Source organism: Triturus cristatus, chromosome 11 (assembly GCF_964204655.1).
Source record: "Triturus cristatus chromosome 11, aTriCri1.1, whole genome shotgun sequence".
In the NCBI taxonomy this organism is placed as follows: domain Eukaryota; kingdom Metazoa; phylum Chordata; class Amphibia; order Caudata; family Salamandridae; genus Triturus; species Triturus cristatus.
In genome coordinates, this window is record NC_140594.1 from 694,161,616 (window position 1) to 694,185,014 (window position 23,399).

Genomic DNA, 23,399 nt, shown 5'->3' on the forward strand with positions numbered 1-23,399 from the left:
AAACTGCAGTTTTGCATGAACAGTTGGTGTAGGTCCCAATAGAAAGTTAAGGGGTGGTGTTTGAGGTACCTGAGACACAGGATTCCCCAGTGAAGTGGAACAGGGAATTGTGGCACATTTTACTGCAAAGCGCAGCTACTGTGTATTATGTAGATGCTCATTGTCCGATACATTTACTAGACAGACGATTTGACCCCCTTACAGAGGAAAGGCTAAAATGTTGGAGGCAGAGATTGTGACACACAATTCTGATTTGGTGTGCATGACTAAGTGCAAGAACCTAGGAGATAAAGACACTGCTAACAGGTGGGCAGAGAATGAAGGGATGCATATTGCCCTAGACTTATTTAGAACTGTGATTCCTATGTGTTAGTATGAACAGCTCAGACCAGTGCTACAGATGGTGAGGGGTCAGTTGGAGAAAGTTACCAGAGCATATATGGCAGATGAATTGTCTGGGGCTCATGCCAAATGATCAAGGGGACACGTATTCAGCAGTGTATGGAGCGATAGTCAGGAAGGGGACTGCTCCAGCCCTACCTATTGAGCAAGGAGAATGAGAGTTTCACTCCAATACCAAGAATTCAGAGGCAATAGTGTGTGTAGAATTCTCAGGTAATTCCCCAGAGCCAGCAGAGAACCGTGCAGACAGGAATGATAACATTGTGCCATTAGCCCCAAAACAGAAAAAGGAGAATGTGAGCTTTTAGAAACATTTTGTTTTTTGCAAGAAGAGTGTTTCTTGCTTCTTTTTCAGATCATACTAAGATGTGTTGGTGTACCTGATGTCCCTGTCCTGTGTGTGGGTGCCTTTGTCTGAGTGGGCCTGTGAGTGTGTGGGACTGCCCCCCAACCATAGAGTGATCATCGGACAGCCCAGGCCGACATCGTTGCGGACATCCTTTGTCTATATCAACCAGATGAACTTACCTGGCTATGACTGTTTTTGCATACATTGAAAATGAAGAGAAATTTTTTAAAAGATATCATTTCAAAGCAAGAAGGCTGTGTGTCTTTCACACAGAAGGCCATTTTTCTGGAAAAATTGTTCCGTTTGAGAAAAAAAAAAGATTTTGACATTCCTTTATTTTAAGCAAAATATATGTTTGACTGCTTCAATAGTAGAAGTTCCACAATTAGCCATTTATAAAGTTAGGAGCATCAATGAGTTAACATGTTTGATTCTATTTGTGCATTCATGTTGTGTATTCATCATACATTTATTCCTGAACGCAAATTATTTTCAGATATGTATGAGCTATTTTAAATGAAGTATTATGTTACATGCTTTTCTAATGTCACTGTTTTAATGTGTGCTTCATTTATATTTGTGCTTTCACTTAAGAAGTTGACATTTTTTATATATTATTGTTATGATAGCCAAAGGTTAGGGGTGGAATGTAGTGTTAGAGGCACTCCTTTGGATTGAAACCACGTGATGACCTTCAGCTATCATTATTTTAATTGACTTTTGGTGTTTACTTTACCCTAGGCTGAATGCATGTACTGTATATGCCTTTTTCCCTTGAAGATGTAATCTTGCAGTCTTGAAGTGGGAGCTGTCACAGAGTAGAACACCCTTGCCAGGAACAAAACGTGTGAGATGTGCATTTAAAAGCATGAATGTGTGGAATGTACTTTTTGGTCCTGAAGTGCAGTGTTATGAGCACTGGTGCACAAATGTGCATTGTGTTGTACATTGGAAGGTATTATGAAGTTCGTACTATTGGCTTTGACATGCCCTCATGTCATCTTGAATCCTGACTCTGTCTTGCTAGACTTTCTGCGCCCACAGGCAGACCCCCAGAGTGCTCAAGTTGTTTGGGTTATTCAAGTTCAAGGTTGCTTTGTTTTTGAAGAGGAGATTGTTGAATGTACCACCAGAGGCCTTCGTAAGCTTTGTTACGAAAAAGGCTGGAACATGTGAATATGCAGAGGGAACATGGGAACTCCTTTTGCCTTTGGAAAGCTTGCATGGAAGGTGGCCAATTCCAGTGACTTTCATTGGCACAGAGGCAAGGACTCTTGGAACCTTCTAGTGTGTTGTGAGATCATAAAGCAGGGGCTTGTTGACTTAGAGACCAGGATTGCTTGACCTTGAACGGTGGACCCATTGTCAGTGCAGCAGTTCCCGGTTTTGCTGAGTCTCTTGTTCCCAGCTGTGAATCCCCCAGTCTGGAGCGGGCCAAGATGAAGTTTGCAGCCAGTGATGTATCTTGTTTTTGATTAGTGCTATTGTGATGCATGGCTGTTTGCGTGCATATTCAGATTCCAGTGGCTATAACAGTCCTTGTGATGCATGACTGTCAGTATGCATCTTCAGTTTCCAATGGCTATAATCATCTGAGGTGTTGTCTTTGAGTATTGACATTGTGATGTGGGAGTGAGTCAGAGTGCATATCCAAAGTAATCATCTGATGTATTTAGAGTATATATCTTTCAGATTTCTTGCTGGACGTCCAGTTATTATTATCATCTGCTTGTGATTATTAGTATCCATGCATTTAACAGTTGTATTTGCCAAGTGTGTTATTACTGTATATATATATATATATATATATATATATATATATATATATATATATATATATATATATATATATATTATCTACTGGCGGTCGCCAGTAGATAGTTATAGTTACAACCTAGTTTCCATAGGAAATCTCAAAATTCTATTTTGAATAACTTTGGCGCCGGTTGACGAATCCTCGCGAAATTTTCAAAACTAATGGGGCGCTCCATTCAGCTCCTACCCTGAAAGTCTCAGGGTGATTAGTCAAGCGGGGGCCGAGAAAAAGGGGGGGTCCCAAAACGCGTTTTTCCCATGCATTTTTCCATAGGACCTTTAGTCGCAGCTACAGCCCGAACGGCTGAACAGAATTACGTGAAATTTGGCAAGGGGTAGCCATAAGGTCAAGGAAGTGCCTTTTGCAGTTCTGGTGTAAATCTGTTCAGTATTTCCTGAGAAAATAGCATTTAAAAGCATATCAATATCTATACGCGCGCACCGTGCGCGCACGGTGCGCGCACCCTGCCGTGCGCGAGCGCAATTCTGATTGGTTGTTAGATGTCGGTAAACATTCGAATCGGTCGAAACCAGGAAGTGTCGGCCGCCATTTTGTCTCTCGCAGTCTGAGGGGGTGAAAAAAAAGGTGGAGAACTTGAAAAGGGGGCAGAGTGGACAGTTCCTGACCCCCTAGCCTTGGTCAGGGGGTCACAGAAGGACCCCCAAGGGCGAAAAAAACATATATATTTTTTTTAAATCATGAGGTGCTCGCACGGTGCGCGCACGGCGAACCGTGGGTGCTCGGTGCGCGAAGCGCACCGAGCGCCCACAGCGCGCGCACGGTGTGCGAACCGCACGTTGCGCGCACGGTGCGCGCACGGTGAAAAACCTGAAAAGAAAAAAAATTAATAAATGCATAACTTAGCATTTAAAAAAACGTACAAATTCACTGAAAAAACCATAGGTTTCACACACGTTATAATTACGAATTAGCATTTAAAAAACCTTGCAAATTCACTTAAAAAACCATAGGTTTCGCACATGTTATAGTTAGCTGGACATTTCACTTGTAAAAAACCAATGAAATTCCCCCGTTATAGTTAGTGCAGGCAACTATAACTCACGCGACCGCAATCCTCTGCTGATGACGTCAGATATTACATCACTGTATTTAGACACTTATTTACCCATGTCTTCTTCCATTAATCTTTAGCTATACATATATTACAAATATTTATTTTTCATAAAGACACATATGTCATCAGTGATGTAATATCTGACGTCATCAGCAGAGGATTGCGGTCGCGTGAGTTATAGTTGCCTGCACTAACTAAAACGGGGGAATTTCATTGGTTTTTTACGAGGGAAATGTCCAGCTAACTATAACATGTGTGAAGCCTATGGTTTTTTAATTGAATATATATATATGTGTGTGTTATTGATTATTGCACTTTTATGGTTTTTTTTTCGAACACCGAATAAAGTTTATATTGATTGATTGACTTCGATTTGCCAAACTGAAACTCTCCAAATTCAATAGAGGATTTCCCAATTAATTTAATTACCACAAAGGATTTATTTTAATACAAAGTCTCATGCATTAATGCTGTTTATTCACCGAACAATCGTTGGTTTCACCATTTTCTTTACCAACTCTATTATCAATGGCCAACTCTAAAACTTCTTAAATCATCTGTCAATATTTCATCCAACAAGTTATACAAAATTTTAATTCTTCAGTTTTATCAGTTCTTCAGTTTTATCACATATTTTAGATTCTATTAAACTATCTGTATGGCACAATCCTATGATAAAATGTAATCACACCTTCAAATGTTGGAATTATTGGATACATGCTGGTATTTTCTACCTTGGAGACATCTATGATAAAGGTGTTTTATTCTCATTTTCTGAATTACAAACTAAATTCTTGTTACCTGATACTGAAGCCCATAAGGACCATATTCTATGCAATACTATTCTTAATCGTTTCCCCAACATGTGACCCCTGATTTTGCGATTTGCATAAGGGCCTTTTCTGCTTCTCCACAAACAGTCTCAAAATTCTACAAACGATTAAACACTACCCATAAACCTAACTTGAATTTTCTCAGTTGGCACTGATATGCAGAACTGTCTACTGAATTTTTCTTAGATTATTGAAAGCAAATTTGGCTTGCAAATATACCGGGGTCATTCTCTGTTTCTTTATCACAAACAAATGCATTTATTCTGTTTAATTGTTTATGGACTCCATGTAAGTTACACAAGGTTAAGCTTATTGATCCCCCTCTTTGCTGGCATTGCAAACAACATGAAGGGTCTCTAAAATATGTTCAATTTAAATGTACCATAATATCACTGTTTTGGAACAATGTTTGGGATATTATCCTTAAAATACTTTCCATCACTGAAGCACTAATGTACAGCATGGCTATATGTAAATCTATTGCACTTTCCTCCAAATTAACCGAACCACATAATAAACTTATTGGCCTTATGCTTTTTAAAGCCATAAAATCCATTTTGACTAATTAGAAATCCACTGAAGCAATATTGGTTTATACATGGTGGTCTTGGGTCACATATACTAGTTGTGGAGCTCAATTATCCTTAAGGGAACATGTAAAATACTCTAATGCTTCAAATGCTTTGGAAACCGGTTGATAATTATATTGCTATATACATGTAATATCTTTATAAATTGCATTTATTGTTTATAATTAATGTAATTTGTAGTCTATAATGTAGGGGTAGCTCTTGTTTGTTCCTCATTCAACCTTTATTTTCTTCTATTATAGTGAGCTATGTGAGAGCATTCATCAATACAATGGAAATGGTAAGTGTTCATCTCAGCAGTGGGAAATTTTTGTTAAGTGTGGAGCGATTGAGAGGCATTGAAGTATTTCCCATAGCTATCATTGAGTCAGCGTATTAATGTTATTTTGCATTGGCCTCCTTGAATTGCACAATGGTGTGAGAGAGCAGTTTGAAGTGATGCAGCAATCTTGGGTGGCTCCCTGAAGGAAGAATGAGTCTAGAAGCTTTAACTGTGACAGGCAAGGTGTCATTGCAGAGCTTGTCTGAGAGGAATCAATCCTCCAAGTGACAAGCCACATACCATTGGCCTGAATGAGGTGGTGTTAGGAGGGTGACTCCTACCTCTTGGTTACTGTGCAGTCATCATTTCTAAAGTGGGGGTCAGAGTGTGGTGAGCAGCGGCGTCACGGAGGGCACACAGGTTCAAGAGCTGCAATCCTCTGAAGGTTTGGAGTGTCACCTGATAGATATTTGTAGTTGGGGAGAAGCCAGATTCCTAACACGTTGGGGTTGTTGCCCTTACTGTATTTATACTTTGCAATGACAGATTCTTATGATCATTGGATCTCGGAGGGCCCCAAATCAGTGGTGTCAGGTGCTTAACCTAGGGGTGCTGGGCTCCTCCACCTTGCTTGTGGTGAGGATCAGGGATGTTGAATCCAGCTGCATAAGCCACTGTGGTAGGGAACATAGGATAGATTGCACTACCCTACACATTCACAAGTTCCCACAGTGTTTTCAAATGCTCGCATGGTTTAGATTGAAGAACTATGTAGGGAGAAGAACGGGCTGTTGTTTTATAGCTCACACTAATCCATAGCATCTGCACGTTTGTGGACAACATAAAATTTGGGTGAAGTGCTTAGACTGATTCCATGCAACCCCATAGTATTGGCTGGCCTAGAGCCCAGCTAGCTCATAGTGCCACCAAATACACCCCTAACCTAGACAGGGAGCCTAATGGTTTCTAGCAATCACTGAACATGAGAACCCCAACCCCTCAGGGATCGTGGTAACAGATCTAGAACTCTTTCACTTAGTCAATCGTGAGCTCTTGTTCTCAGAGAGGTATACAAAGAATACACAATGGGACATTCTTCAATATATTTAATAAACCAATGTTATTCTTGTATAGAATACATTTGCTGCGATAATCAGTAGACAAATGCATATGGAATGATAGTAAATAGCACTTATAGTTCCACCATGGTGCTAAAATAGTGTATATATGCAGGCATATAAAACTAGGTAGTAATCAGGTGTACTCCTACTATGCAAACCCTACTCTGTGTGTGTCTAGGGTGTGTGCGTGTGTGTACCCAAGAATCCCCACATGGGATGATCCAACCCCACTTCCTGGAGGGACAGAATGTAGGCCCCGTCTTTGTCAGGAACTCAACACCATACCGGAGGTGTTAGGCAGCTACTTGGCAAAGCCGCAGCATACCGGGACCTCTCGATGTTGGCAGAAATGTCTCCTCTGTCTAACCCTCCAGAAATGCTTATTTATTTATAATAAAAAGCATCATTGCATGTGTATACAGATTAGCACTGTTATGGGTTTGCAGATAGCCCTGTCGCCCCGTGGATGAAGGTAGGATGACATTTGTACAACGTGCAATGTCTTGTACCGGTGTTCGGGGCATCATGATGTTTTGTGCACAGCAAAATGTGTGAGCAAAGCAGTTTCAGATAATCCAACATTGTCATGCACGCAAATATGGGTAAAAGGTTACAGTAAAATGTTATTGTACAGAAAGAGGACAATGTAAGAAAATGTGCTAATGTTGCTATGTGCGGTACAAAAGGGGGTGGTGATGGACGGAGCATCAGAACCAATCAAACACTCACACCCAGTCAACAGATCTGGGTTTTATCCATCACCGTTCTTTAGCCCACTCTGCCACCCCAGTTCAGACATGGCCATATGCAAATCAGTCTGACCCTGTGCCTCATGGGAACAGTCCAGCCCGAACTGCCAAGCCATGCCTTCCCTGGACCGGAAACAAGCTTCCTAGGACCGGTTTCTGGCATTTCAGCCGTCTTCAGCCAGGCTTGCTTGAATCCAGTGGCAAAGTGAGCAAGGGACTCACGTCTGAGCATACCCTGCCAACTTATGGCGAACAAAGCGGTACAAAAGGGGGTGGTGATGGACGGAGCATCAGAACCAATCAAACACTCACACCCAGTCAACAGATCTGGGTTTTATCCATCACCGTTCTTTAGCCCACTCTGCCACCCCAGTTCAGACATGGCCATATGCAAATCAGTCTGACCCTGTGCCTCATGGGAACAGTCCAGCCCGAACTGCCAAGCCATGCCTTCCCTGGACCGGAAACAAGCTTCCTAGGACCGGTTTCTGGCATTTCAGCCGTCTTCAGCCAGGCTTGCTTGAATCCAGTGGCAAAGTGAGCAAGGGACTCACGTCTGAGCATACCCTGCCAACTTATGGCGAACAAAGCGGTACAAAAGGGGGTGGTGATGGACGGAGCATCAGAACCAATCAAACACTCACACCCAGTCAACAGATCTGGGTTTTATCCATCACCGTTCTTTAGCCCACTCTGCCACCCCAGTTCAGACATGGCCATATGCAAATCAGTCTGACCCTGTGCCTCATGGGAACAGTCCAGCCCGAACTGCCAAGCCATGCCTTCCCTGGACCGGAAACAAGCTTCCTAGGACCGGTTTCTGGCATTTCAGCCGTCTTCAGCCAGGCTTGCTTGAATCCAGTGGCAAAGTGAGCAAGGGACTCACGTCTGAGCATACCCTGCCAACTTATGGCGAACAAAGCAGTACAAAAGGGGGTGGTGATGGACGGAGCATCAGAACCAATCAAACACTCACACCCAGTCAACAGATCTGGGTTTTATCCATCACCGTTCTTTAGCCCACTCTGCCACCCCAGTTCAGACATGGCCATATGCAAATCAGTCTGACCCTGTGCCTCATGGGAACAGTCCAGCCCGAACTGCCAAGCCATGCCTTCCCTGGACCGGAAACAAGCTTCCTAGGACCGGTTTCTGGCATTTCAGCCGTCTTCAGCCAGGCTTGCTTGAATCCAGTGGCAAAGTGAGCAAGGGACTCACGTCTGAGCATACCCTGCCAACTTATGGCGAACAAAGCGGTACAAAAGGGGGTGGTGATGGACGGAGCATCAGAACCAATCAAACACTCACACCCAGTCAACAGATCTGGGTTTTATCCATCACCGTTCTTTAGCCCACTCTGCCACCCCAGTTCAGACATGGCCATATGCAAATCAGTCTGACCCTGTGCCTCATGGGAACAGTCCAGCCCGAACTGCCAAGCCATGCCTTCCCTGGACCGGAAACAAGCTTCCTAGGACCGGTTTCTGGCATTTCAGCCGTCTTCAGCCAGGCTTGCTTGAATCCAGTGGCAAAGTGAGCAAGGGACTCACGTCTGAGCATACCCTGCCAACTTATGGCGAACAAAGCTATGTGGGCCTAACTCAGGCACATAACACCCACTCCTCATACTAAGTGACGACCTACAAGCTAAACCAGCAGAACTTATAAAATTATAAAAATTGTAAAATTTAAAACCACTCTAAAGTCACCAAAAAGAAATCTCTAACATAAACTCTTAAAAACATATAGTTTGAAATACCAAACACAAAGAAAGCCAGGGTGCCTAGAAGTAAAGTGATAGAGTGAGAAACATATCTGCATTTTGTTTCTTTTAAGAAAAAAAATAGGCCAAAATGTTTGCCAAATGGAATAGCCAATTTTTTATGTGTTGCCAGCAGTCTCAGCCGATGTTCTCAGGGGCGCACCTCGAAGCAAGTTTATAGAGCAAAGGTGGTTCCATCTTGTCCCCACAGCAGCCACAGTGAGAGAGACTACATCTTGTAACCATTCCGCAGAGCTGGTATCTAATTCACTAGGAGCCAAAGCATCCCAAGGTGACATGAAGAATGCATTTAGCAGCAATGGAATGCACTGTGGACAATTATACCCATGGGCCTTTAAAGGGTCCATCAGTACTCAATGTCCAATGGCGCAACCAAATGCGATCCGAGACAGAAATCCAGTATGCATTCAGACTGCACAGCAGGCAGCAAAATACAGGTTATATGCAGTGAGGCCATACAGACATGAACAATAATAACCACTTCTCCTTTAATTCTTGAAGCAGAGGTGTGCCGAAGCAGTGTATCATGCACTCACAGCATTGCAGCATAGGCAGTGCTGTCTCAATTCCATTTCGAACTGGAACATCAATTGTGGAGCAGAAAGATTAAAATCAGAATCCCAGCAACAAGTAGAGGACAAGTGGAAGACCTCCAAAAACGCTTTCCAGCACGGAGTGTATGAACAATGGAATTACTCCAAAAACTGTCTGAAAGGTGGTAACAAGTCCAGAGCCAATATGTTTTAAAAAGCGAGCTACTCCCTTTGTATCAGACATATTAAAGATACGGTGGACCAGTTCCCCAAAATGCAGAGGGAAGTTAGTATGCAGTAGCATTTGTATTTGAGACATAGACCATGCAACCTCGAGATCAAATGTCTCTTTGGCAGATGTTAAGGCCACATGCGTTTGAAAAAAACATGCCTTTCAGTTTGCGAAGAGAATCAAAGCGTATGTTAGAAACATGTATCGAAGGCCACAGCGTTGCCTCCCTAACTGTGTAGGCAGGTGGAAGCAGTACTTGTGTGCAACAAGTGAGAATGGAATTAACCGTCCTCAGAGAAGTGATGCCTGGTCCCAGTCCACAGAAGCCTTGATCATTCAGCATCAAATAACTCCCATTAGAGAATATCCTGAAAACCGGACAAATCACATTGGCCGGAGAACCCTTCAGATAACGGGACACGTTTTCAACCGACACGTGTCAAGCTCCATGAAGTGAAATGTCCTTGCACGGACCCACTTAAAGCATTCTCACAGTCAGACCCATTGAGAAAAACTTCTGTGTCACCATTCCTGCATCTAAACGCAAAAGGTAATTCCCAGTATTCATGCACATATCCTTCCCCTAATGCTTCATATCTGTCTACCTGGTGATGTTGTAGACAGTATTGGAACTGGAAAGTTGTGACTGGTAGGGTGATATATCATTGGATTATCCTATCCGTGGATGGCGTCTCAACAATGGGAAAGCAAATTGGTCTAACTTTTCAATGTGCAACTTGGCATACTTTGCATCTCTCCATGCTATTAATATCTGTCATTCAGTTAGATCGTATGATGAAAACAGAATGGTGGTGTTAATATAACACCATGGCACTTGGCCAGAACATAAGGTTTGAAGTGCCCAGCTTAATAACACAATGGACCAGAGGTTTGACTATCCATGTTGTAAAATAGACATGTCCTGCTGCATTATATCAATTGGATACTATGTTGCCCAATGAATATATCCTAGAGGATAACGTGCCATTTCATTGTCAACCACTGCCAAAACCTTTTCTAGATTAATCCTATCAATCTTGTGCAGTATCTCAGCAGCTCCCTGTTGAGGCCCTTTCCATATTTCATTGTCTATGGCATATACAAAGTGCTTTTGATGTGGGTTCCGAGGACTTAACAAGAAATCCCCGAGATACAGGTCATCAGCTAGAAGGGACAAGTGTTCTTTAACCTGAGACAGTGTTGAGGTTGTTAGCCAATCAAGGCATAACTTTCAAACACTGTATGATGTCACCATCCCTGAGTGTTCAGATTGTACATATTGTTGGTCAGGTCTATTGATCTTAAACCCTTTGCTGCTACCTAGGAATCTGGCCCACCCTTTCAAATGGGATATGATCAGTGGTAGGAACCATTACGTAGCATGGCATGTAGTGTATCCTCACTGTAGCATGTGTAGTGCTGCCAGTTGTCAAAATGTGCAAAAGTGGGAATTCGGAGTGTATTCAAATCATTTATCTTGGCTTTTCCAAGACATGATGTTTGTTGCACAGTTTTGTTCAGGGAAATCATCCTATGTGGTATTAGACATGCTATAAACAAGGCCTCAGTTCCCTGAACCGGCCAATTTTTTGTCCCTTAAGCAGACTTTGTATCTATTCTGTCTTTCCAGAAGTTTAAACCCCGTTCAGACAGCCGGGAAAGAAAAGAAGCAGAGTATATCAGCTTGGTGTTTTTAGCATAGTGTTCTTTGCAGGTGTAGGTGCAAGCCTATAAAAATATGAGGCAGGGTCTGATGTGTCAAAACCAGAAAAATAAGTACATTTCTTTGCAAATGTTTTGAACTACACTTTGGTGGTGTTGGGCAGTGTTCCCGTTGAGTGTAATTATAAATGGAACGTAGGATACTTGCTTTATGCAGAAAAATGATGACCATAGTGTTGATAACAGAACATATCATCATAATTAGATGCATCATTATACAATTCCTCAGAAGAAAATGCAATTGATTGTTCTAGATCCTCTAGCAAATTATGCACTGTATCAAAGTCCCAATCATAAGAAATACTACTAGTGGTGATGAGATCATTTAAATTAATTCTAAATAAATATGGAACTTGTCAGAGTTCAGGAGGACCGTACACTTCATACCATACCCTGTACCACACTTTTCCTTCGGGAATTGGAACCGCTGTAATTTTCACCAGGGACAGGTCCCTTTCTTCAAGGTGCGATGAGGCATGTGGTTTCAATACCAAGTTCACAAGCTGCACTGCAGAGCATTCTGGGAGATAATGTCCATTTAGAAGTAGCAAAAAGACAGTCACCAAACCACTCCAAGGGACCAGGAATAGTAATCTAATTGTAATCCAAAAGTGTAACCAAGGAGTAACAAAGTATGTATTTTTCAGTCAAAGATAGAGAATACGCACTTGCAGCTTAAAGGGAAGAGGCGGCGGCAGTGGCATCTCAGAGTCAGTTGAATCCGATGTGAAGTCATAGTAGTCCACGAAGTAGCCAGACTTTGTTCGGTCTATTTTTGGCAGATCACCAGGTTTTGTAAGACCAGTAGATGAGTTAATCTGTGGTATGTTTACATAGATCCTATTGTCTTTACGTTTTCGAATGAAATTAGCTTTTCTGTACTAGTTGTTTGTACAGTGGTTGTTGCTGCAACAAAGAGAAGCAATACTTCATTGTTGTTTACTGTTTCTTGTTGTAGAGAGGAATCTTCTTTAGGTATCAAAGCTTACATCTGAACTTCCTGCATGGTAGCAAGAGGACAGCGATGGCCTCCAGGAGACAACGTGGCTTACTATTGAGAATCTGCTACATAATTTGGTTTAATCAGATCAATGGAGACAAACCTTTTGTCTCTTCAACCAGCAAGGGGCGGAAGTAGTACAGTTCTTGAACCTTTGACAGCCAGCACAGGTACAGGTGCTCTGTAGGATGGCCAAAACTCTTTTCTGTCCACAATTTTCTCCCTGACCAGATGCCCAATCTTCAGGACCCAACCAGGTCTTCCCGGGACAGTCTTCCCTTCACCATTGGTGGTGCGTTTTACTTGCACGTTGCTTTATTCGTGCCGTAATTCATTTAGTACCTTTAAAAAATCAAAACATTAATTGATTTCAAACAGTGTGTCTGCCACCACTGTGCCGACATTATCAAGGTATCGGACCCACATTCTCACCCGAACAGGATTTCATGTGTAGTCCGAACCCCCAGGGATGTTCTCGGCATATTGTTAAGCGCTCTCTGGACTTCACATAGGTGAAGGACCCAACTGCGACATGAGCCTAGTAGCCTTGCTATTAAAGACTTCTTTACGTCACAGTTTTTCCTCTCAACTATGAATTTCCCTCAGGATGATAGGGGAGGAGTACCCCAAGGTCACACACAAACTTCCCATGGCCTCGTTGTAAGTGCAAGAGCTAAACGCCTGACCTAGTGTGCCAAATGCGTAGGTCCAGATGAAGACTCGCAAGCCTTTGATATCTGTACGGGCATCAGCCAACCACTGTGACCATACCTACAGGAACCTAAAGCATGAATCTACCGTCACCAAGGTGTACTTTTAAGCCCTATCAGTTTGTAAGGGGGCTGCAGTGATACAAATAGATACAAACAAGAGGCTTGTTTGAAATCAATAGAGGTGTCTGTGGTGGACGTGCTATGGTTGAGCCCTTGATCTGCTGGCAGATGTCACATTTGAGGACAAAGTCCTTGGTCTATTTAGTGATACCAGGCAACCAATAGCACTGCTTAAATAATGAAACTGTAGCAGTAATCCCTGAGTGTGCTGAACCCAGACCCTCATGGGCAGCTAGCAATAACCCTAAATTGCAATCTGTGTTATGTATGACTCCATCCCCCACTTCTGGAATGTGAGCATATGATATGTTCTGTGTATCTAACTTGTAGGAGTACTTGAGTGGAAAGCCTTTCGACAGGTGTGTGTCATTGTGCACAGCATTGGCAGCCACTATACTGTCTCTGTCTGTCCTCGTACTAGAACGAGTGATTGCAGCAACTGCAGCAGTGCAAACTGTTGCCTTAGTGGCTTCATCAGCCATGGAATTCCCTTCAACAGGAATGTCAACAAGTTGGTGACTAAATGTGTGTATTACCTGAGACTGTGACAGCCAATCTTTCAGCTTTGCCACTTGTTCCCAAAGCATCTTGTGCTTGATTGTGAAACCCTTAGAATCTCAAAATCTACTTTGGCCCCAGTAATGAAGGTATTTATTATGTGATTGGACACAATAATACGAATCACACACTATGAGTGTGGGGAATTCATGATCCGTAAACTCCTGTGCCAGTATCACAGCCTCAGGTTCTGCCAGTTGCGCTGTGCACTCACCAAGGGACTGCACTGTTTTTTTCAGGATGGAACTTTCCATCATGCATGCACCCTTTTACTGTTGCACATGCAGTGGAACACTGGTGCTTATACTCAACGGCTGGCTGGGCAGACCCATAGTTATAGATGATGTATTCATATTGCTTTAGAGGCATTATCTAATTTGGCAGAGGATATTCTTGTTCATACTGCAAAAAGGCTTGGGTTGTAAATCTGTAGTCTACATCTGTTGCACTGAGAGAGAGTTAGCCCACTGTATCCAACGTAGATGTAAAGCTTTGGCATTTGGAACGCTTTCTTTGGTGACAGCCTCTAAGGTTAGTACCGGGGTTATGACAATTATGCATTTACCCTGAGCTAGTGCGCTCTCTCTCTCTCACCATAGCAGTCTGTACCACTATGATCATTTTCTCCGTAGCTGCAAAACGCAGTTCAGCGTTTGTGTACAAATGTGATTTTATGCTATTGGTACAGTATCACCTTCGGTGAACAATATATAAATGTACCCAGAGGGTCCAGTGACTACGCAGATAACAAGGTTTGTGGTGTTTACAAGTGTGTATAAGTGTTTGAAAGCTATCATATCAGCATGTATGGAATGCAAAATGTTAGTGTGTTCCTGTGTCCAATGTGTGCTTGGAAAGTCTGGTCTTATCAAGTTGTATAATGATTTTATACGTTCTGCGTAATCCAAAATGTATGTTCTGCCAAAATTAAAAAATCCTAAAATGGATTGTAGTCTTTTCAGAGTAGTTGGAGATTGGAGCAACGCACGTTTCTAAAGAATGGATCACTAGACTTTTGCCTTCACTTGACAACACATATCCTAAAAATAGGACATTGAGATGGGTCATTTTTGATTTTTTTAAAATAAGATTTGTATGTAGCCCATGTGAGCAAACTCCAGAACAATGTGGTCTACTCTGTTTGGGTTCCATTAATTACTTGTCTGTTAAATATATATCATCAACATAGGACAATGCTTCTTCATCAAAATGTTGAAGTAAGTCCGTTACTCTGTCTGAAAACAGCTCAAGACTATTCTTATACCCCTGGCACAATCAACAAAATTGCCTTTGAAAGCCTAGCGCTGAGAATGCGATCAAATATCTACTTCCAGGTGCTATATTTTGGTGGAAAAATCCAATGGAGATATCTAGTGTTATTTTGTATTTTTTCCACACAATGTTATTTACTAGTGCTGCACTGTGTGCATTTTGTACTGCTAATGTGCAAATAGATGTGTTCAGATGTCTGTAATCTAACACTAGATGGTATAAATTGTCCGGTTTCATTATGGGAAACAAGGGATTATTCATTTATGAGGTGCAATTTTCTTTTACTCCTTAGTATTCAAGTTGCCCTAACTTGTTTTTTAGCTTCATGTTTAATTGGATATTGTCTTTGGGATTGAGGAGTTGTCCTCAACGGGATCTCGTGATGAGGTGACTCATCATCCCACCCCACATGATTGCGGTATAATGCTGGAGCCTGCGCTAACACCTACTCCTTGGCGTAAGAATGTTTCACTGATTCTAGAAGGAGGTCGGAAAAGGCTGGCAAAGTTGCTGTTTTCCTGTTTGGGCACTCCATTACAAACTCAGATGTCAAATCTTTTTCAGCCGAAACAATATCGGAAACCTTCATCAGGTTCTCCCAAAAGAGAGCCTTGATATTTCTGGGTATGTGCCCCTCCAAGTGGAGTGTAATTTCATATACAAGGTGGAGAACACTTACCCTAGTATCCGGTGTTTCCACAGTACTATGTTCACTAAGTGCTACTGCCGTCTGATAACCTAGTAGGTTCCGGCAAGCTAGTGTGACTTCTGCCACGCTGTCCAGCATTGTCACTACCCATTTCCCATTCAGAAGCAGATTCCTCAGTATTCTGGGCATGCCTGATTTCAATGCCGGCTACCTTTTTCTTTTTGATTAGTTCTTCGGTTTCATGTGCTCTTCCGGTCTGCGCTCTGACTGTCCACCTCTCTCCGAATGTGTATTGGATGACTCCTGAGAGGAACAAGAGGAACGTGTATCAGTATCCTGATACCTGTCAGGTTTTATAATATCATGGTTTCTGAGATTATATTTGTTCTCAGTGGCTTCCTGCTGAAGAGACCCACCCATTGATTGTGTTTTGTCTTTATTGGATTGTTTATTATTCCATTTCTTGTTTGTCGTAAAATCGGGTGCTTGCTTAGAGTTATCCTTTTCATAATAACTCTTAAGATCCCAAATTATCTCTACCCAACGTAGCATAGGTTTTTTTCGATACTTTTTGGGGGAATTCCCACTCCTGCTGTGCAGCAGTGAAATTCCTTAAGCTTTGGTGTATCTCCAATGCAGCTGGCTCCCCTTTTATGTTGCTTACCATGATGGTGGATGCTGTGGCAATATTGCCCATCAGTTTCATCCCTAATTCCAGGGCAGGTGCTGCCCCATACTCATTCATGAGCTGCTTTAGTATCTCAGGTAAAACAGCCAGTGAAGGGGTACCACGTGTTCTGGTATAAACAGCAGTCTTTTACCAGGGGAGACATCTGCCATCCCCATCCGCAAGTAAATAGCTAGTATTCTGTGTTTATCCTGCGGGCCCATATAGGGAAACACTGCTTCAAGCTGGCTTGTTTTTTGTACTATCCAGAATGGAATGTTCTCCCGACTGGTGGGAATCTTTCTCATAACGGCATTCAGTGTTTGTAGGCTGATGCCAGTAGTAGCAAAGTGGGGTTGTGTGGCTTAAGCAGTCCAGCAGGGTTTACTGGTAATGTTCACATTATAAACTATGTGAGATTTCTGGATATTTTTACTAAACCTCCATATAATGTACACATTTCTGCTGCTGCCAGACTAGCAGTGTTAGGATGCGGTGTGTATGCAGCTAAGACCGGCCATGTTATTCCTTCTATACTGAGCAGACCGAGTCTCACATTTTTATTTTGTGTCTGGGAGGGCACCTTCAAACCAATTAATCTGTTCTTGGTACAATAGAAAAATCTCTATGTCTTCATATGGAGTGTATTCCTCTGGTGTTGCATCCTCAATGTAGGTATGAAACAATTGTGTTTGAGCATTTGCAGCTGGGAAATTTAACAAAGGAATAGAATACCTCTGTGCTTAAGGCTTTGTGTGCCTCAACCACGAAGGTGACATCCTCAACCATAGCCAGTATAACAAAATTTAATAGTTTTAGAGCAACCGCATGTCTGCAGTTCTCTGCAATCTTTAGATTGTGTTCTGCTTTGTGCCCAGACATAATATAATAATGAATTATCAAGAGGGTTAACACAATTTTTGACATTTTTATCCTTCAAGCTTGAACAACCGACAGCCAATACTTTGGGTCTACCTACTTAGTTGAAGCAGATTTCTATACTACTAAGGACTTCCCCGGTTTGGAGGTAGTAGGAGTTTCTGAGAAGGCACAATTGAATACTCAGGTGAACCATAAAATAAAAATCCAACCAATGTTGGTGGCGGCAAGTCCTTAAATTCCAAATAATCTGTAGGATCTGTGCATTTGTGGACATCATAAACTTTGGGTGAGGTGCCTAGAATGATTTCATGCACCCCTGTAGTATACGTTGGCCTAGAGATCAGCTAGCTCATAGTGCCACCATATGCCCCCCTAACCTAGACAGGGAGGAAATGGTTTCTAGCAACCACTGAACATGACAACCCTGACCCCTCAGGGATCATGGTAACAGATCTATAACTCTTTCGCTCAGTCATTCAGACGCTCTTGTTCTTAGAGAGGTATACAAAGAATACACAATGGGACATTCTTCAATATATTTATTAAACCAATGTTATTCTTGTATAGAATACATGGGCTGTGATAATCAGTAGACAGAAGCATGTAGAAGTGATTACGAGCACCAAAAGCATAAATAGCAGGTACAATTGCCCCATGGTGCAAAAACAAGTGTATATATGCAGGCATATAAAACAAGGTAGTAATCAGGCATACTCCTACTATGCAAACCCTACTCTATGAGTGTCTAGGGTGTGTGTGAGTGTGTATAGCCAAAAATCCCCCCTACAGGATGATTTAATCCCATTATCTGGCAGGACAGAATGTAGGAACCTGTCTTGGTCACTAACTGGACACCCCTCACGGAGGTATTAGGCAACTGCTTGGCAAAGCCTCACCCTACAGGGTTCAATCGCTGTCAGCTGAAATGTCTCCTCTGTCTAACCCCGGGAAATGCTTATTTATATATCATAAAAAGCATCCTTGCGAATGTATACAGATTAGCATTGTTATGGGTTTGCAGATAGCCCTTTCGCCCCGTGGATGAAGATAGGATGACATTTGTACAGCGTGCAAGGCCTTGTACACAGTGTTCGAGGCATCATGATATTGTTGTGCGTAGCGAAATGTGTAAGTAAAGCAGTTTCTGAGAAACTGATCCAACATGGTCACGGACACAAATATGTGCCAAAGGCTATTTATTTTATTTTATTTAGTGCATTTTTATAAAGCGCGGACATTACCCAACGGTGTCAGAGCGCTGTACAATAGAGCTAGTTACGTTACAAGAGAAAAGTGGTACAGAATATAACATTACACAGACTAAAAAAAAAACAAGAAGGGTACACAAACACAAAGTCCAACACAGCACACAGGGGTGAGGAATGTACAGGAAAAAATACAAATTTACAACGAAGAGCGAACTTCCAAGAGGGGCCTGAGAATAAAGGGTGCACAAACACAAAATCCAACACAGCACGCAGGGGTGAGGGATGCACAGGAAAAGTACAAATTTACAATGAAGAGCGAACTTCCAAGAGGGGCCAGAGTATGAAAGTATTAGTTCTGAAAGTGTCTTTAGAAGAGAAGAGTTTTGAGTTCAGCTTTGAAGTAAATTATAGTAAAGCTATAGTAAAATGTTATTGTGCAAAAAGAGGACAATGCATGAAAATGTGCTGGGTTGCTACATGGGCCTAACTCTGGCATATAACACTGTCTGGAGCTCAAAAAGGAGCCACCATCTCAATCAGGCTCCTAGTCGCACCCCGTAGATGCTAGAACATGTTAAGGAAGAGCGAGTGGGAGTTAGTCTTAAGGGTAGAGTCAGCAGAAGAAAATGCTGGTGAAACTTAGGTGTCAATTAATGGGGAAGAACATGTTTCAGTATCTTGTATTTTAAAAGGGGAAATTTGTGTTTTAAGACCGGAGGTTGGTCAAGTTAACCTGCAATCATTAGCTTAATATAAATACAGTAGAAATGTCAGCTTCTGATAAGTGGACAACAAGTTTCTGGCTCCCAATAAGGAGGAAGAGTACGAGAATATTGAGGTCTTTTCCCAATCAGGAGTTTGTGGTGTTGCCATGTACAAGACCAAAGTAGATGTCAGCAATCAATGTCTTAGTAAAAACTCAGTGTGAGTTGTAGTTGAATTACTTTTTACTCTATTACTGTTTAGGAGTAAAGTGTTTCAAATGGATGTATTCACTGAAACAACCTCTTGTAATACATTTTGAGACTTATAAGTAAATGGCTTGAATTTAAATCCAGTCCGCCTACTTTTACCCACCTTTCACTCCAACCCTCTACTTCAATGTACTCTAAACAGTCTTAAACTTGAGCCACCCATAACATTTTAAATAAAGCTCGCAATTAACAGGTTAATGTTTTGTCTCTCAAATGCAACCTCAAAACTTGCCACTATTAAAAAGGATCTCAAGTCAAAATCCTCCTATCCGATTAACACATTGGCTGAAGGTATGATCCACACCACCTTTTCGACTTACCCAATCTATTCAAACATGGTTTGAGTGCTGTTTTTCCCCTGGTTAGAAATGCTGGGTATGTGGAGTATCCTTGTTGCTTATATGTTGTTTTAAAGATTGTTATCCATATATTCTTGGTGTTCTCTTGTAAAGATCGCTGGTACACTTGTGCCAAGTTTACCTTTGAATAATACCACTGGTAGAATCCATATTCTTCCCTATTTAGGTTGAGCATTCGAGACCTGTTGTAGCTGCTCTTGTGGGCTCAAAGCCATCCCCCTGCTTTTGTTTTTGTTTCAGTGTCCTGTAAAAATTCTTGCTTTGCTAGTGACCAGTCTTGCCTCTTTGTCCCTCCACTTTCCCTTCTGTTCCTCCCGCCCAGCAGGGACTAAGTACTGTCTCATTCCACTATGGTTCTTTTTGTGTTCTTTAGTGGACAATTTTTTTCTTGGTTTTCTGGTCTGTTACTGTTTGCCTGTGTTCAACTTCGGTGCCATAGCTGCTGATATGTAAATATAGCATTTCTCCTTCCCACCTCCTCTTAAAGCCACAGTTGTGTCAGTGCTGCCACCTGCGCCATGTATCCTGCTCCGTTGATTTTATTTATTCAGCATTTTTGCACTGCTCATGTCCACTGTGAGTCTGGCTTCTTTTTGGTACGATATTTGTTTTTGGGTTTTGTTTTAAAGGGTATTGGGCTTGTTTTAACCTTCAGCTCCGATAGTTCCAACCCCACCCTGGTCTCTTTCCCACCCTGCCCAACATTTCGCTTTTCCAACCGTTACTTTCTGCCCTCGTTGCTCTGCGAAAATAAGTGGTGGCACATCGCTTGAACAAAGCACTGCACACCACGGTACCGTGGTCCGGGCAATGGCTGACCCAGAGTGCACCGGCCCGGTACCCCTCACTGCAGCTCAGCTGACTCTGAGCCGGCCCGAGCTAACTCAGGCGGCCAGTCACCGGACAAGCGGAGGCTGTGGGCGGCCATCTTTGAAATGCAGCTGCTTTCTTTTTTTACTTGCCACTAAATTGGTCGATGAGCGTGGTGTTAATACACTGTTGTATTCAGTGTTGAGGCAAGTGCATCCAAGCATGTTTTTCTGCCATGCAAGATTTAACTTTTGCATTTGCGACAAAGGTTTCACGTTCAAATCAGTATTTTAAACACACTTCTCTTTTTTAGAAGTTACTAAATATAAAGATCTACTAAGTATAGAAATCTAAAATATACAAATGTACCAGTTTAACTCACAGTTCATTTTGTACGGATGCTTCACAATAACTGGGCTTTTGTTAGTTCCACGGACAGTTCCCCCGGTGGATCAGATATAGGGGTATCTGTCAGGTCTACCCGTCACTTAGTCTCCTTCTCAGTAATAAAATATGCAATCATGCATCTCATGTTGTTGGGACTCCAAGAGGGGTAGTACAGTGGGTGGATTCAAAATGTTACAGCATTTTAGAGTGATATTTTGGAGCAAAAAGTATCAACTCGTACCCTGTTAATATCGCACTGGTCAGGTGCTGGGTCTGAATAATTTTTTAGATATCCACTAAATGTGGTACTATAACTGTTCAAATTGTGACATTAAATATACATTTCAGATTGCTTTATCGCAGTGGGGTCCAATGTGGAGGAGAAATATGCACATGACCTATCCCTTCTTACATGGGACCGTGCCAAGTTGCAACCATATTTTACATGCAAAAATTTGTAATAATCAAGTTTTACCTAAAACAGGAGCATTACATAAAGCATTTCTAAATTGCAAAAAGACAGCTTCACACTGATTAGTCCAAAGAAAACCCCAAGCATACGTGCTGTAATGTTAAGGCAAGCAGGGGGTTTGCAATTTATGAAAAATTTGGTAATAAACGCATAGATATTAAATTGAGTCAGTGGTTTCTGCAAGTTATGTTGGTGTATCGTCTCACCCCCCATTTGCTAGGAGGAGACCTAAATAGGTAATATTCTGTTGATAATACTGTTACTGAAAAAGGGATATTTTATGTCCCAAGGATACTAAGTGATGCAATATTTTCACTGTAACTTTTTTCAAACCTTCTGCTGTATTGCTATGTCTCCGATTAGCTTACCAGTGTACGGTCCAACCTGTATTTTAAAAAATAAAACTCAGGTATTCAAAACAGCATCTCTTTTATATTTTCACAACTCATAAACTGATGTCTACAGAGAAAATAGGTAACATTTTAAAAATGTGTTTAAAACTATTATTTCAGTTGGAGATGTTTATTACTCATTTGTATACCTTGGTGCAAGGGGTATTGTAGCTATGGTTTGCATGCACTACACATGCAGCTCTTCAGTTTAAATTGTCAAAGCCTTGCTTTTTTTTCCATTACTGCTGAAAACCCTGCCTAATGCACCAATGTGATCACTGCTGATACTCTTGGATGGGGTGCTCATTTTATCTTACTAGTAACTTTTGTCACAGAAAATGTTGGAGACCCTTGTACTAACATTCAGGTGTTGTGAAATAGGGCTTTGGACGGGGATGTCAGAAAATCCCATAGGTATATTAACTTTACCTGAGAAACAACAGGATATTGAGGGACTACTATCTTGTTACTTTTTTCTCAAATCAATCAGAAATTGATCAACTTTTATCCTGTATTTCATCCCCCCTTTTAAGGACAGGAAGAATAGGGCTATTACATACACTAGAGGAAACTTCCTCAAAGCGAGTAAAGAAATCAGGGATGGCCTCTCCCTGTTTCTGTTTACAAGCGGTAAGGAGTGCCCAATCTATTTACCTAGCTGGAACCATCATTTTTATATAAGTAAGTATGTTACCATGGTAGATCCAGAATGAGCTGGCTAGGTTTCTGACCAAGTTTCCGATCTCTATCAGCTGCTATAATGGCAGTCCAATCTCCTCCCAAATCAACAGCATGATCCTGTTTCCAGGTAAGTCGCCACATATCTGGTGGCAGGATCATACCAAAAACAAGAAATATCGATATCCGCTAAAGTCAATGGCTGCCTATACATGATCATAAAATCCCCTAGGATTTTTCCTTATGTCTGGTAAGGAGGCTTTTAAAGTAAGTACATCCATCTTTTTCCAGGGCGTATATATCCAATTGTATAAAAAATGGGCTCTAGCATTAGGACTATTTGGATCATCATTATCCTCATTCCCTCTCCCAGGAATGAACTGTGGCGCAGCTTCCCTCATAGGTCTTTATTCAAGGAGAGGAAGAGAGTTCATTAAATTTTCCAATTATCATTGCAATAGCATTATTAATTATATCTACAGGGAAGGCCCCTATCTGACACTGTCTATTAATTGCTCTAACATCATCCGGGCCATTTCGCCCTGTAGTCATCTCCCATTTGAACCATAAGTTGATGAGAGAGCTTATTTATAAGAAAAATAAGCTCACCTTCAGAAAAACCCTGAATCTGGTTTATCATGTCTTCTACTTCTATTTCTAAATCACTTAAACAGTTTAATACCATCAATCTTATTGCATCCTGATGAAACTGAGGTACAGTAGAGCGAAGAACTCAAGGGGTTAGTACAGATGCAGAAAGTACAGAATCATTAGACATTTGAAGTGCAGTG